Here is an 18,570-nt window from a genome sequence, read left to right on the forward strand (position 1 = left end):
TGGCAAGACGCATCATTCACCAAAGTTTCGTCTGAGCTATCGAGTTAGTTAGCTAGACTCATATCCCTGAGCATGTGTGCCAAATTTCATCACTCCGAGTCAAACAGATCAAGAGATATAAACATCTGCCTGTTATAGCTCCACCGTGTGGTCGATATGAATGTTCTTGTATATGTTGAGTCTTGACAGTGTTTGCAACACGGGTACCAAATGTATTTACAATACAAATATCCTTGACTGATTTATATGCATTTATGTGCCATACCACGCCCATTTTAATGTTTATTGGTCAATAGCGGCCATTATATTTTAGGTTCAAGTCTGGAAAGTGTTGCTTTGAGAGACTTTTGTCCATAGATGCCACATACTAGGTTTCGTGCAGATCGGTCATTCGGTGTCAGAGGCAGAAAAACCATCATGGCGGACCTTATGGGTCCCTGAGGCAAATGTTTTCCTTGTGAGGAGAGAAATCTATGTACCGAATTTCATGACTTTAGGTCAAACTGGTTTAGGGGCATGACCTTTCAAAGTTTGCATTTTCAATCGCTCGTTTTAGCGCCACCATCTGGCCAATCAGTGTATTTTTGTCAATGCTAGATCTCTATAGCAAGATGCATCATTCACCCAAGTTTAGTCAAAATCAGGCCAGTGCTGTCTGGGATATCGCGTGTGACGAACGTACATACTTACAGTACTAACGGACGGCCACAGGCCCCTCCCCGATTTCATTGTGGGGGACAATCAAGAAGTTGCAATAATATATATATACTGATGATTTAGGTGACCTACACACATTTTAAAAAAGATATGTCCAGCAACAACATGAAGACAGGGGCAGCATATAAGTCAATACCTTGAGTAAGGCACTTAACCCTAATTGCTCATGTAAGTCGCTCTGGATAAGAGCGTCTGCTAAATGACTAAAATGTAAATGTAAATGTATATATGTGCCGGGGGGCTAGGGTCAGTCTGTTAAATCCGGTGGAATTCTTCTGTCTTATCTGGTGTCGTGTGTGGATCTACAGTGAGGGAAAAAAGTATTTGATCCCCTGCTGATTTTGTACGTTTGCCCACTGACAAAGACATGATCAGTCTATAATTTTAATGGTAGGTTTATTTGAACAGTGAGAGACAGAATAACAACAAAAAAGTCCAGAAAAACGCATGTCAAAAATGTTATAAATTGATTAGCATTTTAATGAGGGAAATAAGTATTTGACCCCTCTGCAAAACATGACTTAGTACTTGGTGGCAAAACCCTTGTTGGCAATCACAGAGGTCTGATGTTTCTTGTAGTTGGCCACCAGGTTTGCACACATCTCAGGAGGGATTTTGTTCCACTCCTGTTTGCAGATCTTCTCCAAGTCATTAAGGTTTCGAGGCTGAAGTTTGGCAACTCGAACCTTCAGTTCCCTCCACAGATTTTCGATGGGATTATGGTCTGGAGACTGGCTAGGCCACTCCAGGACCTTAATGTGCTTCTTCTTCAGCCACTCCTTTGTTGCCTTGGCCGTGTGTTTTGGGTCATTGTCATGCTGGAATACCCATCCATGACCCATTTTCAATGCCCTGGCTGAGGGAAGGAGGTTCTCACCCAAGATTTGACGGTACATGGCCCAGTCCATCGTCCCTTTGATGCGGTGAAGTTGTCCTGTCCCCTTAGCAGAAAAACACCCCCAAAGCATAATGTTTCCACCTCCATGTTTGACGGTGGGGATGGTGTTCTTGGAGCCATAAGCAGCATTCCTCCTCTTCCAAACACGGCAAGTTGAGTTGATGCCAAAGAGCTCGATTTTGGTCTCATCTGACCACAACACTTTCACCCAGTTCTCCTCTGAATCATTCAGATGCTCATTGGCAAACTTCAGACGGGCCTGTATATGTGCTTTCTTGAGCAGGGGGACCTTGTGGGCGCTGCAGGATTTCAGTCCTTCACGGCGTAGTGTGTTACCAATTGTTTTCTTGGTGACTATGGTCCCAGCTGCCTTGAGATCATTGACAAGATCCTCCTGTGTAGTTCTGGGCTGATTCCTCACCATTCTCATGATCATTGCAACTCCACGAGATGAGATCTTGAATGGAGCCCCAGGCCGAGGGAGATTGACAGTTCTTTTGTGTTTCTTCCATTTGCGAATAATCGTACCAACTGTTGTCACCTTCTCACCAAGTTGCTTGGCGATGGTCTTGTAGCCCATTCCAGCCTTGTGTAGGTCTACAATCTTGTCCCTGACATCCTTGGAGAGCTCTTTGGTCTTGGCCTTGGTGGAGAGTTTGGAATCTGATTGATTGATTGCTTCTGTGGACAGGTGTCTTTTATACAGGTAACAAACTGAGATTAGGAGCACTCCCTTTAAGAGTGTGCTCCTAATCTCAGCTCGTTACCTGTATAAAAGACACCTGGGAGCCAGAAATCTTTCTGATTGAGAGGGGGTCAAATACTTATTTCCCTCATTAAAATGCAAATCAATTTATAACATTTTTGACATGCGTTTTTCTGGATTTTTTTGTTGTTATTCTGTCTCTCACTGTTCAAATAAACCTACCATAAAAATTATAGACTGATCATTTCTTTGTCAGTTGGCAAATGTACAAAATCAGCAGGGGATCAAATACTTTTCCCCCTCACTATAAGTATGCTCCCTCTAATTTTCTCTCTCTCCCTCTCTCCCTCCCCTCCCGGAGGACCTGAGCCCTAGGCCCATGCCTCAGGACTACCTGGCCTGATGACTCCTTGCTGTCCCCACTCCACTTGGTCGTGCTGCTGCTCCAGTTTCAACTGTTCTGCCTGCGGCTAGGGAACCCTGACCTGTTCACAGGATGTGCTACCTTGTCCCAGACCTGCTGTTTTCGACTCTCCCTCTCTCTACCACACCTGCTGTCTCGACCTCTGAATGCTCGGCTAAGAAAAGCCAACTAACATTTACTCCTTAGGTACTGACCTGTTGCACCCTCTACAACCATTGGGATTATTATTTGACCCTACTGGTCATCTATGAACGTTTGAACATCTTGAAGAACAATCTGGCCTTAATGGCCATGTACTCGTATAATCTTCACCCGGCACAGCCAGAAGAGGACAGGCCACCCCTCAGGGCCTGGTTCCTTTCTAGGTTTCTTCCTAAGTTCCTGCCTTTCTAGGGAGTTTTTCCTAGCCACCGTGCTTCTGCATTGCATTGCTTGCTGTTTGGGTTTTTAGGCTGGGTTTCTTTATAAGCACTTTGTGACATCTGCTGATGTAAAAAGGGCTTTATAAATAAATGTGATTGATTGATTGACATCAGGGGCGGTGTGTTCAATAGGGCGATATGGGCGACGCACTGCCAAACGGGAAAAGGAAGGGATTTTTTTTCTAATCAATTATATCACGGCAACAGTAGTTATCAGTGTTGTAATCTAGACGTGTCTGGTCTGATCTGCCACTAAATGTCCAATCAGGCTAAAGTCGTGCTTCAAATGGCCACCCCCCCCTTTTTGGGCGATTTCAGTCAGGTTGAAAATCGCCCAGAAGTCTGTCATAGACTCCCATGTAAAATCTATTTTTTTCAAATTTCAGAGCTTTCAATACAATCTCTATGGGTGTCTGAGGGCTTGCACTTACGCGCTTTCGTCATACGTAACGTAACCATGAACGTAACTAAGAAAAGACCGGGTAGCAGCCTCAATCAATTCACTACTACTGTAAAAATGGCTAGCCTTCAGTGCAACTCGATTGTGTCTTTGAAAGAAGTTCCTTTTTGTCGGCGAACAAATCAAGATAAATTGGCAACGAAACAATTAGGACCTCCCAGACCAAATTTAATAATTCAACAGGTTTCTACTAAAGGCGGAAAGTCCTACACCCGAGGATTTTCCAAAAATTGGTACTAACGAAAAAAGAACATTGCCACTCAACTGGATGAGGGATACAGGCTAGCTGTCCGCCGCCACAACGATGAGGTTAGTGTTGATAATCACAAGTTTACTGGAGAACTGAGACCAAGTAGAGACTTTGGACAGGGTGGATATGGTATAATAAAGGCAGTTTATTCAGAGGTAAAGATATCTGGAATCGCGTGCACGGACCCGTTCGTCAAACTCTTAGGGAGCTATACATTAAGCCCCATTACTTACCATATCAGATAAGAGAAATTGCTGCAGCTACATATATTTTACATCCTGGCCCTACATAGTTCACTATTTGCATCACTTACCAAAATATTACATGTGGTCATATATGCTTGGAAAGTGGAGATGCCATAGAACGTCAAAAAAGTAAACATTGCTGGAGACACATTGCCGTTTTGGAGAAGACATCGCGTTTGCTAGCGAAGAGATTTGTTGTGGCAAATGAACTTGGGCTGGGAATTGCCAGGAACCTCACGATAAGATATATGCATTGCGAGTCTCATGATTCTATACGTATTGCGATTCGATACTGTGATTTTATTGCGCACCATATGTCTGTTGCAGAGGGATCAGAAAGCCATGAGAACGAGTTTTGATCAGTCATGGAAATAAAAGTGCTGAAAACAAATTGGCTCCCAATGTGAAAAGATTGAGAACAAGCTATGAAGGAACAATAATGGTGTTTTGGTGCAGGTACAGCCAACTAGCGCTAAAATATTGCGATATTGTCAATACAGTATATCGTAAAGTATCACTATGTAACTCGATTTCTTTCACCCCAATCCCTCAAATTAACGGTAAATAACTGAATTGTTTGCCCCACATTTAGCTAAGATGATTAGCTAGCCAGCTAAAATGTTTTATTTAGTTAGCAGTCGCATCTACAATAGTTTACTGTCAATAACATGTCTCCAAAAATGACGTGGTGTCTCCAATTGTGTTGACATTTGACAATTGCGATGCGCATCCATGAGTATCCACTTTCTGTAGCTCAGCTGGTAGAGCACGGCGCTTGTAACGCCAAGGTAGTGGGTTCGATCCCCGGGACCACCCATACACAAAAATGTATGCACGCATGACTGTAAGTCGCTTTGGATAAAAGCGTCTGCTAAATGGCATATTATTATTATTATTATTATCTGAAGAGAGCCCCGAAACATTGTGTGCAGACATTTTATGCAATAAATGCAGTAGGTTGAATCTAGTAGTTCTGATCTTCTGATTGGTCCTGATGAGTTGGGCGAGGTCCCCTCCAGGCTACTGTCACTGTTGCATTGGCTCTGAGTCGGGTTCTCTGTCTTCAAATGTTCAGCCTAAGAGAGGGGATTTTTGTGTGTGTGTGTGTGTGTGTGTGTTTAACAGTGATGATGTGTGTGTGTGTGTGTGTGTGTGTGTGTGTTTAACAGTGATGATGTGTGTGTGTGTGTGTTTGTGTGTGTGTGTGTGTGTGTCCTCAGAGCAAGAACTCGTGAGTTGGAAGAACTGAGAGGCCTATGGCGTGGGTGTTGTCCTTGGCTGACAAGATAGGACCCTTTTGTCCATTGTTATTGGATAGGAACAGAACTTATAACCAGCTCCTGACCTAAATAGATCTTAGCACAACATTTTACTCAACATATCATATTCCATATTCACTATAACAAATATATTTACTACGACATTAGCAAGAACCGCCACATCCTCAGCCGGCTAATCCAGTGTGTGAAGTTTTGCGGAGTGTTTGAGTTAGCTTTGCGAGGCAAAGATGAAACTGAGGGCTCCACCAACCCTGGTAAGCCAACACTTTTGAGATCAGTCAATAAATGCTTCTGGTATTGACTTATATGCTGCCCCTGTCTTCATGTTGTTGCTGGACATATCTTTTTTAAAATGTGTGTAGGTCACCTAAATCATCAGAAAAATTGCCCCCCCTGAGAATTTTTTCAGGAGCCGCCACTGATTGACATACTTCTTTATGTGATGGAACCAAGTGATATATTGAGGGTTACTACAGCCATTGCATCACAAGAAAGCACACAACCTACTGAAACAAAGTGGTACTACAGGTCTAGGAGTTGAGACCTAACCTGTTGCCAATGAAAAGGAATACAACACAAATAATTTCCATGGTTAAAACATGAATTTGATGAAAAGTACTGCTGCACGTTGATGTTTAACTTGGTCTGGTTTACACTCGGTGGACCAGTAAACTACTGGTAAACTCCTAATAACACACAACATAAAGCATAATGAAACAACGTTATAACAACATTGAGGGGTTAATTTAAAATCTGTCTCTGAAGAGAGAGCAATCAATTAAAAGAGTTTATGGTTATTTTGCTTACTGCCATTTGCTTGAGCAAAATGTCACCCTTTGTTGCATGGAATACAAAACAGTATAAAAAGTAGGTTTAGCTCTATACAAGAACTCAAGTTATGAGAGGGAGGGAAAGGCAATTTAAAATGTAGTACTGAAAAAGTACCTTTCTCTGGCAACACCCTTCCATGGTCTGTTCTCCAAACACCCAGACAAAGTTTATATTTTCTCTGGCTGAGAATACATCATACACAGATCACTATATAGGTAATTGCCAAAATAAAGGAAACACCAACATAAAGTGTCTTAATAGGGCATTGGGCCACCACGAGCCACCAGAACAGCTTCAATGCGCCTTGGCATAGATTCATAATTTTATGTTTTGTTGATGGTGGTGGGAAACGCTGCCTCAAGCACCGCTCCAGAATCTCCCATAAGTGTTCAATTGGGTTGAGATGAAGTGACTCACTCACACACACACACACACACACACACACACACACACACACACACACACACACACACACACACACACACACACACCCTTTAAACCCCACATACTTCTTTGCAACACCTCTTTCAAAGTCACTGAGATCTCTTCTTCTAGCCATGGTAGCCAAAATAATGGGAAACTCTGCATTTTTTACATGACCTTAAGCATGATGGGACGTTAATTGCTTAATTAAATCAGGAACCACACCTGTGTGGAAGCACCTGGTTTCAATATACTTTGTATCCCCAATTTGTAAGTTGCTCTGGATAAGAGCGTCTGCTAAATGACGTAAATGTAAACGTAAATTTACTTAAGTGTTTCCTTTATTTTGGCAGTTACTTGTACTTTGAGTGCCATGAGTATAGCTCTACGACTCCCAAAACTAGAGGAGAACTAGAACTGTAATTAAGCTCAAAACCAAACAAACTATCATTCCAAAGTTTATATATCAATTATTTCTGAGGTGTGTCGAGGTGTGTAAATGATTTACATTAAGACAACCACATTATGCATCTCAATGTTCTTAATGGAAAATTCCCCCCAAAAACGATATTTTGGTATTTATTTCATTAGTCCATTAGTCCTAAAATGTTTTCAAGATATATAATTTTCAAAATACTGAAACACAGTCGATATGAGGAAAATATTTCCATTGATAATCACACAATCTGATTGTCATTGTTTCCACCTGGGTCGTGTTCAGTAGGACACACCGTTTTAAAATGTTTTGCAATGTAAAAAGGTAACGGAAAAGTATTTTTCATTGGACAAGCTCAGGTAAGTACCTCTCCATTTCAAAACGTCAAACCATTTGTCCCAACAGAACACGACCCTGATGAGGATGTGACGGAGTGGCAATGTCACCTCCAGTGACCTCTGACCTTAGTAGCTGCTTGTCTGAGTGTTAACAGGCCCCCAAACCACTCCTCTACCTAACTACTTCTCTATCTAAGATCATGCTGTGTAACATGGGCTGATCCCATCATTAGGATCATTAGGGCAGAGGCTGAAGATGACTCACCTACCCAGTGGGCACCTGGGACAGGCAAGAGGGGTGTACGTCCTAATATGTACACTGTACAGAGGGCTAAACAGTGAGCAGCATCAAAGGCTTCCCTCCCTACTCTCCTTCTCTTTAGCACCAGTGAGATATATGACTGTTTATTATAGGCCACAGAGAACAAAGGGAATCTGCAATAGGCAGGGTACAATGACAGTCAAGGGATAGTGGTTGAGGTTGGTCAGTCTAACCTAGTAACAAAGAGAATGAGAAACAGTACATTTAATTAGTCTAAACTGAGAATATCTTCTTAACTAGAAAACTGGCCCCACAAGTGTGGATTTATTTAGTGTTTCACGATTCATTGTAAAAACCATTCAAAGCTTTCAATGCATAACAGAAATCTAAGAACAGATTAATGAACAGCATTGGTAAATGGTATACATCCAATGGATGTGGCCTCCCAGCCAGAATACAAGTTTTCCACTTGCTTTTGCACATGGCTAAAAGTGTTGTTTATGGTCATATGTTATGTGAGCCAATACACAGTATTTAACTCAAGTTATGGTCACCATGTATAGCTAAAACTGGCCAGTATGATGGTACTTTCTCATAGAATTATCCATATAACGTAAGCAAAAGCACCTATAAAAAGTTATTGCCTGATTTTAATATAAGGTTGAAGAGAATAGGGCTTGAGAAAGTCAATAGATGGACATGTTGTGTGAACTGTGAACCATATAAGAGATTGCATCTCTTCATGGAAGGATCCCGGAAAGACAGAGTGACAGCAAGAGGAAAAAGATGACAAACAAAGAAGAACAGCCAGAAGAGGTTGACCACAACAGTTCTGAGTGTCACTATATGTAGACATCCTGTGTGGCCGACAGAGACAGCATTTCCTGTAGGGATAAGGCCAAGGCCAGGGTCCGATAGTGGCCTCTGTCACGTTCATATAAGGAACAGAGGGAGATAAGGGCCATGTGATGATCTATGTGTGCAGTTCAGGAAACCTGTCCAAGAGATCATGATGCAACAGACAAAAATGCAAAAGGCCTTTAAACATTTACTAACAACAGATGCAGATGTTTTAAAACATTACATTGGAGATTTGATATGTACAATGATCTCTCAACTAAATGGTCACTTACGCTTCTGTATTACAAAGCACAGCTATTTCTGATTTACAATGAATCATTCTGTAAGAATAATAGGAGTGTCAAACCAATCGAACACACGTTCCATAAGCAGCAAAAATAAAAACACTGGTCAAAATGAAGATAAAGCAATGATATCAATATTGACATACTCTGCATTGCCTGGAAGAGTTTTTGGCATTCCTTCTTCAGCTGATGGTGCTCTAAACACACAGGCTCAATGCCCTGGCCCAGAGCTATCTGTTTTGGACCACAGCCACTCTCTGCTGCAGGCTAAACACACCACCTGCTCCACTGTGGGGAACAGAAGTGCTACAGAACACAGACTCACAGATCATCATACCCTTTGTGAAAGCCGTTGAAGGTATGATGCTTTAATGAATGAAAGCATACATGTGTCATAATGCTTAATAACTTATTTATACATTTTCAATTGATTAAAAATGGCCGTTACTCAGTAAATTGTGATCATTATGAGATGATAAGACTGTATAATGGGTCATACATTCTTATGACAAGTCTTATAATGCATTATAGCCTCTTCATAATACCTGTTGGTCATTACAATGCCAATATGGGTGACCGTATGTTATGCTGTGTGACTGATTTCTCACCTCTGCACTGACATCACTGAACAACTCATACCAGCAAATACTGGAACTACTGTGATGCAGCTCAGTGGATAGAAGAGGGACACTATAATTATTGGATTAACGTTTCCATACAAAAATATGTCCTTCACATGCAAAACACAAAACGCTATCTAATAAATGCACAACCAGCAAATGGCAAGCTTGACTAAAACTAAACCCCTGGCTTAGATGCAAGTGCAACCGTTAGGGAGTGAGTCATTCTTTCTCAGGATCCGATATTTCCTTACTACCATCAGGGGATAGGGCAGGGGGAGTTTGAGAGTTAGAGCGGTATTCCATGGTATTCCAAAAGCGGGTCATTGCTCAAAAGTTCTGTTGACTTTGGCTGTTTGTTTCCCAAAGACACAGAGCTCTACAGGAATTCCATTGCTGGTCGGCACAAAAAGCTATTTTCAATGTCCATAATCCCCCAGAGGAGAGAGGGAATGGACTAGGCGACTGGACCCTCCTCCACTCCACTAGGTTACAGGGCCCAGCCGCCCCATACTGTTGCCCACAACACAGGCAGCACATGGCCAGGGAAACCCCCTCCCACCGGGAATTATTGGACAATGTGTGTGAGAACAGAGCTGACTGATAGCCTTTGGGAAATAACAACAGATATCCTAGCCACATGATGTAAAGAGAGAATGATCGAGAGAGATAGAGTGAGTGAGGGGAAACCATGTTGATTAGTATACACATCTGGTCTCCAAATGTTAGCTGGACTAAGATAATGCTCCATCTCTCAGGTCATTGTCCTCAGCTGGTCAGTGGGCAGAACCACTGGTGCCAAGGCTTACTGGATCCTCAAAACAGGCTGTCCCAGAACTTGCTCGGTGTACACAGAGTTCCTCCTTCTTCAACTAAAAATTCTCCAAATGGAAACGACAGCAGGCAAATGCAGCACTTCTCTCGCCAAGTGAGTCAAAAAGTCAGTAACTCTATACCAGCCAGGTGACGTTTGTCTGGAGTGCCAACTGGTGCCACACTCTTTGGTGCCAGGCTGTGCCTCTCCAACAGTCTTTTGACTGACTTCTTGGTCTATTCATTCATCTTGCAGTCCCTCTTAAGAAAAGAAAAACAGACAAAGATGAGTGGCGAGCCAGGAATTTGAATAATAAGCTGAGTAACAAGTACACAAGGCCATGTGTGTCAATGGGCCCTGTGTGTCAATGGGCCCTGTGTGTCAATGCAACAAAACAGCAGCCACCCTCCCTCCTTTTTGGAGTTTAACTGGCAGCCCTTTCACACAATATGCTGCTTGTCAAGAGTGTCAGACTCACCCTCCCCTCTCTCCCTTTGACTCTCACTTTGTCCTCCTCTTCCTCAAGTGGCAAATGTCAGTCAGTTACAAGAGAGAGGTCTTCACAAATTAGTTCAGAAACCCAGTCTGGTGTATAAAGGGAAAAGGGAAAAGTGTTGCCAGTTGTTATTGCTAAGGACAGCACTATGGGAAGACGGAGTAACAGGGAAGAGGTGGAAGCAGGGTGGGGGGGATAGGGACAGGAAACGACAGCTTGGGATATATTCCTTTGAGTAACTGATCCTCTGGACGGACGGACGGACGGACGGACGGCCATCCTTTTCTCCCCCTCCACTACATTCAGGAATCTCCTTCCCAAAACAACTCTATTTCTAATTGTTCATATTCAGGCAACATGCAGAGTGAAATCCCAGATTCCAACCTGGTGAATATGAATAGAAATCCTGCAATATATCATAGTACTGTAGCTCTTGTTTTGGACAAGCATCCTGTGTTCATGTGTATTCAAATAATGTGGCCTATAATGAGACATTTTCCAGACAAGTAGCCAGAGAGAGAGAGTGGTTTCCTTGGACAAAGTGACAACAGGTGCCCTGTTCAACTGCGGTAAATGTTACTACTGCCTCACATGATGACAACATCTCATTTGGAATGCCAACCATGTGTTACCGTGACAACACATCTGGAAAACACCCCAACGATCAGTTGGGCGTTTTCTCAGATAAGGCACCAGTAATAATGATGATCAGCTAATGTTGGGTTTAATTTATTGCAAACTAACTACCACCAAACAAATCTGTGAATGCTAATATGGTAAGTTAGCAGACGCTTTTATCTAAAGCAACTTATATAACTGTCCATTTTGACAGTGTGTGTATATCTGGACCAAGAAGGAATGGAACCCACAACCCTGGTGTTGCTAGCACCATGCTCTACCCCACTGAGCCATTGGAACCACCAATTTGAAGATATCAATGTGAAGACTTATGGTGAGCTCACTTTCCAAGTCCTTGCAAACAGGCAATAACCGACTATGAAATATAAAAAAATTGCATAGGATGATTCAGTCTGAAACTGATTATCTCTTTGTTTTGGATGAAGTGCTTGCCTCGAGGCGAGAAATAAAAGACAAAGACTGAGGAAAGGAAATCACATGAGGAAAGACCTTTAGCAGAGGTCATCCAGTCTGCAGTATCTATAAAGACAGACGTCGCCTGGTAGTGTGTGAAGCCCAGATGTTGCAGCTGTTGGAAAGCCTGAAGATCACACAGCTGTTTATAACAATAACACTCTCTCACAGACAGGCATCCTCACGGCTTGGGAAACTACTCATTAGATAAAAGGAAGACAAATATACTATACTGAACAAAATATAAACGCAACATGTAAGTCTTGGTCCCATGTTCAGACATTTTCCTTACGCACAAAACGCAGATTTTTCTCAAATGTTGTGCACAAATTTGCTTACATCGCTGTTAGTGAGCATTTCTCCATTGCCAAGATAATCCATCCACCTGATAGGTGTGGCATATCTAGAAGCTGATTAAACAGCTTGATCATTACACAGGTGCACCTTGTGCTGGGGACAATAAAAGGCCACTTTAAAATGTGCAGTTTTGTCACACAACACAATGCCACAGATGTTTTGAGGGAGCATGCAATTGACATGCTGACAGCAGGAATGTCCACCAGAACTGTTGCCAGAGAATGTATTGTTAATTTCTCTACCATAAGCCATTTTAGAGAATTTGTCAGTACGTCCAACCGGCTTCACAACCGCAGACCACGTGGAACCATGCCAGCCCAGGACCTCCGCATCCAGCTTCTTCACCTGCGGCGTGGTCTGAGACGAGCCACCCGGACAGCTGATGAAACTGTGGGTCTGCACAACCAAAGAATTTCTGCACAAACTGTCAGAAACCGTCTCAGGGAAGCTCATCTGCTTGCTCGTCATCCTCACCAGGGTCTTGACCTGACTGCAGTTCGAAGGCATAACTGACTTCAGTGGGCAAATGCTCACCTTCGATGGCCACTGGCACGCTGGAGAAGTGTGCTATTCATGGATGAATCCCGGTTTCAACTGTACCGGGCAGATGGCAGACATCGTGTATGGCGTCATGTGGGCGAGCAGTTTGCTGATGTCAATGTTGTGAACAGAGTGCCCCATGGTGGCGATGGGGTTATGGTATGGGCAGGAATAATCTACGGACAACGGACACAATTGCATTTTATCAATGGCAATTTGAATGCACAGAGATACCGTGACGAGATCTTGAGGCCCATTGTTGTGCTATTCATCCGCAGCCATCACCTCATGTTTCAGCATGATAATGTACGGCCCCATGTCGCAGGGATCTGTACACAATTCCTGGAAACTGAAAATGTCCCAGTTCTTCCATGGCCTGTATACTCACCAGACATGTCACCCATTGAGCATGTTTGGGATGCTCTGGATCGCCATGTACAACAGCGTGTTCCAGTTCCCACCAATATCCAGCAACTTCGCACAGCCATTGAAGAGGAGTGGGACAACATTCCACAGGCCACAATCAACAGCCTGATCAACTGTATGGAGATGTGTTGCGCTGCATGAGGCAAATGGTGGTCACACCAGATACTAACTGGTTTTCTGATCTATGCCCCTAGCTTTTTATTAAAGGTATCTTTGACCAACAGATGCATATCTGTGTTAGAAGGGCATTGGACAGATTTGACCTCACACCAACACCAGCATACATTTGCCCTGAAGGAAGCGTCATTAACCGCTTGAGCACACCAGAGTAGACCCCTTATTTATGCTCTGTCAATACTGTGCATTTCTCTAATGGGGTAAAGGGATCATGCATCTTATTAAGACCATTATAGAGTATCAAAAAGGCTATTTCCAGGAAAATGTGGGTGTATGATCCCATTCAGGGTAGCCAGCAGCAATAATTAACAGGCCAGTGCACAGTACCCACAGCAGAAGTAGGACTGGTGGAACAACACAGTAACATTTGACACAGTACAGAGGACACACTGAAAGACTGGCTGGGTGATTGCAACATGGCCCTGATTGCTGTGAGAACAGAACAGAACAAACTTCCATAACAAAGGAGTTATTATTGCAGTTTAAGTCAGTTTCTAGGGAGCATTTATCTCTCTGCTAGGCCCCAAAAACGTGTCTGACGCACTGCAAAACCACTCTCTCACTCACTCCCTCTCTCTATTTCTCTCAATAGCATCCACTGTTTTAGGGATCGGGAAGAAGAAGGTACTAAACGTGGCAATGACTGTTGCCTCTGTAACGGGTCTGTGCTTGCCCTCTCCCTCTCCCTCTCTCTCGCTTCCTGTCTCTACCCCCTGTCTCCCTCTCTCTGTCTTTCTCTCTCCCTCTCTCTCTATCCTTCTGTCCCTCTCCCCACTCTGAAAAGAGAAGCTGCAAAGAGACTAGGAGAGGAGAGTTAGAAGAGGTGCACAGACATGATCATTGTCTGTTGTTCTCCATCGTAGCCAACTAGCCAAGCATTACCTAGTTAATCTGCCCTCTAGATCTCAGCTTCCAGTGTGCAGACTCAGGGGAGGACAACCTAGGCATGTATTGTGTCTGTCTGGGGCTCTGATAAGCCAAGGCCAGTCACAGGACCTACTCCTGGAGTTTGGCGTTGACACAAACAACCAGATGGTACCCAAATAAGAAACAATGATATTCAACCAAGAGTGACTATACAATTCCCCCACAATCTCAACCTAGTATAACATTTTGTTATAGATTCAGTTAAGTTAGTTTAATAATAAAGTATCACAAGATTAACAAGCACATGATCCACTAATTCGTTCATTCATTCATGATTCTCCCTCCTTTAAACCAGTAACAGAAAATAAAGAATATGCTATATTGAATAACATGCCAATGGACCAACTCTCATCAATGAACCTTTAGACCACTGACAGATCTACACATGCAGCCAGCACAAAGAGAGTATTGTGGCACCTGGAGTCTTTCATACAACTCTACTCTCCCAGCTGATTTTCAAGTCTGAAAAAGTAAATCCTTCTAACAAAGCATGATGGAAGTTTACTTTACCTGAAGGCAAGTTTCCAGTAACAACAAGAGAAAAACGGCAGGACTGAGCAAACACACAGCTTGTCACATAGAGGGCACCACTGTCAGTCTTCTTCATGTACAGCAAAACCCAAACAAAAAAGCCTGGATGGAATCCAAAAGGGAGAGAGGGAGAGCGAGGGGTGCAGCAGGAGGTTTTTTTGCGGTCAGTCGCTCCAATGTTTGAGAGGCTCTCCCCTGTCCTTAACACGTTCTCTCACATCACACTGTCATGACAAAAAGAGGGGCAAAGCAATGTGTCCTGTGCTCTGCTCTGCTGACACGGTCTGCCTCCAAACTGACTCCCTCAGTTTTCCTGTGCTTTCAACCACTCCTAGCAGGACACAAGGCAGTCATTCTTCTGGCCAAAGAAATCCTGACTTGTTCTCACAAAGCCAACAGAAACAACTTCACCTTGAGTCACTTGCATATTTTGGAGGAGGTTAAAATTACTGTAAGGTGCTGGGAGCTGGGACTTTTCATTGGACAAGAGAAATGCACTCCCTACACTCTTTGAAAAAAGGGTTCCAAAAGAGTTATTCGCCTGTCCCCATAGGAGAACCATTTTTGGTTCCAGATATAACCCTTTTTGGTTCCAGGTAGAACTCATTTGGGTTCCATGTAGAACCCTCTGTGTAAAAGGTTCTACCTGGAACCAAAAGTGTTCTAACTGGAACCAACAAGGGTTCTTCAAACGGTTCTCCTATGGGGACAGCCGAAGAACCCTTTTAAGTTCTAGAGTGTACAGGGGCAGCAGCTCATATAACAGGGCAGTGACTGCACAGCGTGGAGTGGACTTCCACCTTTTCCCAAAGAGTCATTCATAACATGAGAGCTAGATATACAGTGAGGGAAAAAAGTATTTGATCCCCTGCTGATTTTGTACATTTGCCCACTGACAAAGAAATTATCAGTCTATAATTTTAATGGTAGGTATATTTGAACAGTGAGAGACAAAATAACAACAAAAAAATCCAGAAAAACGCATGTCAAAAATGTTATAAATTGATTTGCATTTTAATGAGGGAAATAAGTATTTGACCCCTATAAAACATGACTTAGTACTTGGTGGCAAAACCCTTGTTGGCAATCACAGAGGTCAGACGTTTCTTATAGTTGGCCACCAGGTTTGCACACATCTCAGGAGGGATTTTGTCCCACTCCTCTTTGCAGATCTTCTCCAAGTCATTAAGGTTTCGAGGCTGACGTTCGGCAACTCGAACCTTCAGCTCCCTCCACAGATTTTCTATGGGATTAAGGTCTGGAGACTGGCTAGGCCACTCCAGGACCTTAATGTGCTTCTTCTTGAGCCACTCCTTTGTTGCCTTGGCCGTGTGATTTGGGTCAGTGTCATGCTGGAATACCCATCCACGACCCATTTTCAATGCCCTGGCTGAGGGAAGGAGGTTCTCACCCAAGATTTGATGGTACATGGCCCCGTCCATCGTCCCTTTGATGCGGTGAAGTTGTCCTGTCCCCTTAGCAGAAAAACACCCTCAAAGCATAATGTTTCCACCTCCATGTTTGACGGTGGGGATGGTGTTCTTGGGGTCATAGGCAGCATTCCTCCTCCTCCAAACACGGCGAGTTGAGTTGATACCAAAGAGCTCGATTTTGGTCTCATCTGACCACAACACTTTCACCCAGTTCTCCTCTGAATCATTCAGATGTTCAATGGCAAACTTCAGACGGCCCTGTATATGTGCTTTCTTGAGCAGGGGGACCTTGCGGGTGCTGCAGGATTTCAGTCCTTCACAGCGTAGTGTGTTACCAATTGTTTTCTTGGTGACTATGGTCCCAGCTGCCTTGAGATCATTGACAAGATCCTCCCGTGTAGTTCTGGGCTGATTCCTCACCGTTCTCATGATCATTGCAGCTCCACGAGGTGAGATCTTGAATGGAGCCCCAGGCCGAGGGAGATTGACAGTTATTTTGTGTTTCTTCCATTTGCAAATAATCGCACCAACTGTTGTTACCTTCTCAGCAAGCTGCTTGGCGATGGTCTTGTAGCCCATTCCAGCCTTGTTTCGGTCTACAATCTTGTCCCTGACATCCTTGGAAAGCTCTTTGGTCTTGGCCATGGTGGAGGGTTTGGAATCTGATTGATTGATTGCTTCTGTGGACAGGTGTCTTTTATACAGCTAACAAGATGAGATTAGGAGCACTCCCTTTAAGAGTGTGCTCCTAATCTCAGCTCGTTACCTGTATAAAAGACACCTGGGAGCCAGACATCTTTCTGATTGAGAGGGGGTCAAATACTTATTTCCCTCATTGTTGTTATTTTGTCTCTCACTGTTCAAATATACCTACCATTAAAATTATAGACTGATCATTTCTTTGTCAGTGGGCAAACGTACAAAATCAGCAGGGGATCAAATACTTTTTTCCCTCACTGTAATTGTATCCTTTGTGTTCTTAGATATGTCCTGAACTGCTCAGACTCTCTCTGTCTCCAATAGTCTTTCAGGAAAACGACAACCATCAGATAGATGCATGCTCTCTTCACTGAAAGATGCATCCAATGAGTTATTTTGACCTACTGTGTTCCTGCATTTTAATACCAGATGCTTCACTTCACTCTATTTCTTCCTTAAATTTCTTCCTTATATTGCAAACTCTATATTCGTTGCAGCTCATTTTGATTGAATGAGTCAAACATAAACAAGTGACCAGGTGTCACTGAGAAAAACAGTAAGTGGTGAAAACAGCATATAATACAACAACTAGCTGGGGCAATTATTAATCACCAAATGGCAATGTCTATTATTGTCAAAGTGAACGTAAACTGCAGACGTCGGCTGTTTGTAGATGCTGAGAGCCTCAGACTCAGCTGTCATAATTGGTTCAAGCTGTCATGGCTGACCTAACGAGTGATGCTGCTGCTTGTCAGCCTGGCTCTAACACCGACAGAATACAAACACCCCAACAACATAGCCACAAATATAGCTCCTATAGCCTCGGAAAAAGCACATTATTTTCCTGATTAAAATAAATAAATATATACAGTATATTGAGACGGTAATCAAAGTGAAATTCAATGAAAGATGGAAAAGCATCAGCAGGTAAGCAGAAGTGGGTCAGATATTTGGAAAGTCCTTTCAAACATGTAGAAGTCATTTAGGATGGAGAGAACTATTTGCCTACAAAGTTGGCTGTGGATTGGAGAGCAGCAGCACTCTTTCATCAACCTTGCGTGGTCTGTACTTCGCTAAGCCTAAACCGTCTATTTAAAATGTAATTACCCTCCCCACAGAGATAGGCTAGCAGAGAGCCAAATTCCACCCCAAACCACTGTGTGTGTGTGTGTGTGTGTGGGTGTGTGTGTGTGCACACAAGCATGTGTGCGTGTGTTGTATGCAAATGATGAGGAATTATTTTGAGCTTGAACTAGGGAGAATGAACATCTGCAAATGTAATGTAGGTATGGCATACATTACCTGTATCAAACAGATTCATAATAAATGCTACTCTGCCAATGTACATTTCACAGATATTAGACTTGAGATGAGAAAATAAGGTGTACCTCATTATCTCTTTAACCCCAATTAATAGTTGCTGTTTTTCCCAGTGGTGTCTGAGTTTCTCCTGGACTCATCCAGGTCGTTGCAACAGAGTGCCTCTCTACATCCACATCCATGACTATTCTACTGATCGCATCAAGAATCTTCAGGACTATAAATACCCTGTAAATACACACAAGGTTCTCAGGAGCCACTATTAAATATGCCCTTCATCTACAGCCCACTATTGATCTGC

At 43.1% G+C, this 18,570-nt stretch overlaps 1 protein-coding gene across 1 annotated transcript in view; it reads right to left on the reverse strand.

The window, feature by feature from the left end:
- The window catches only part of phldb1b (pleckstrin homology-like domain, family B, member 1b), a 111,598-nt gene extending 96,592 nt beyond the window's left edge, over window positions 1–15,006 (reverse strand). Inside the window, exon 1 of the mRNA XM_084148175.1 lies at window positions 14,797–15,006. The gene's annotated coding sequence lies outside the window, so the exon portion shown is untranslated. The remainder of the gene's footprint in view (window positions 1–14,796) is intronic.
- Window positions 15,007–18,570: the final 3,564 nt, after the last annotated feature.

This window comes from Coregonus lavaretus, assembly GCF_964263955.1.
Source record: "Coregonus lavaretus genome assembly, chromosome: 30".
Taxonomy (NCBI): domain Eukaryota; kingdom Metazoa; phylum Chordata; class Actinopteri; order Salmoniformes; family Salmonidae; genus Coregonus; species Coregonus lavaretus.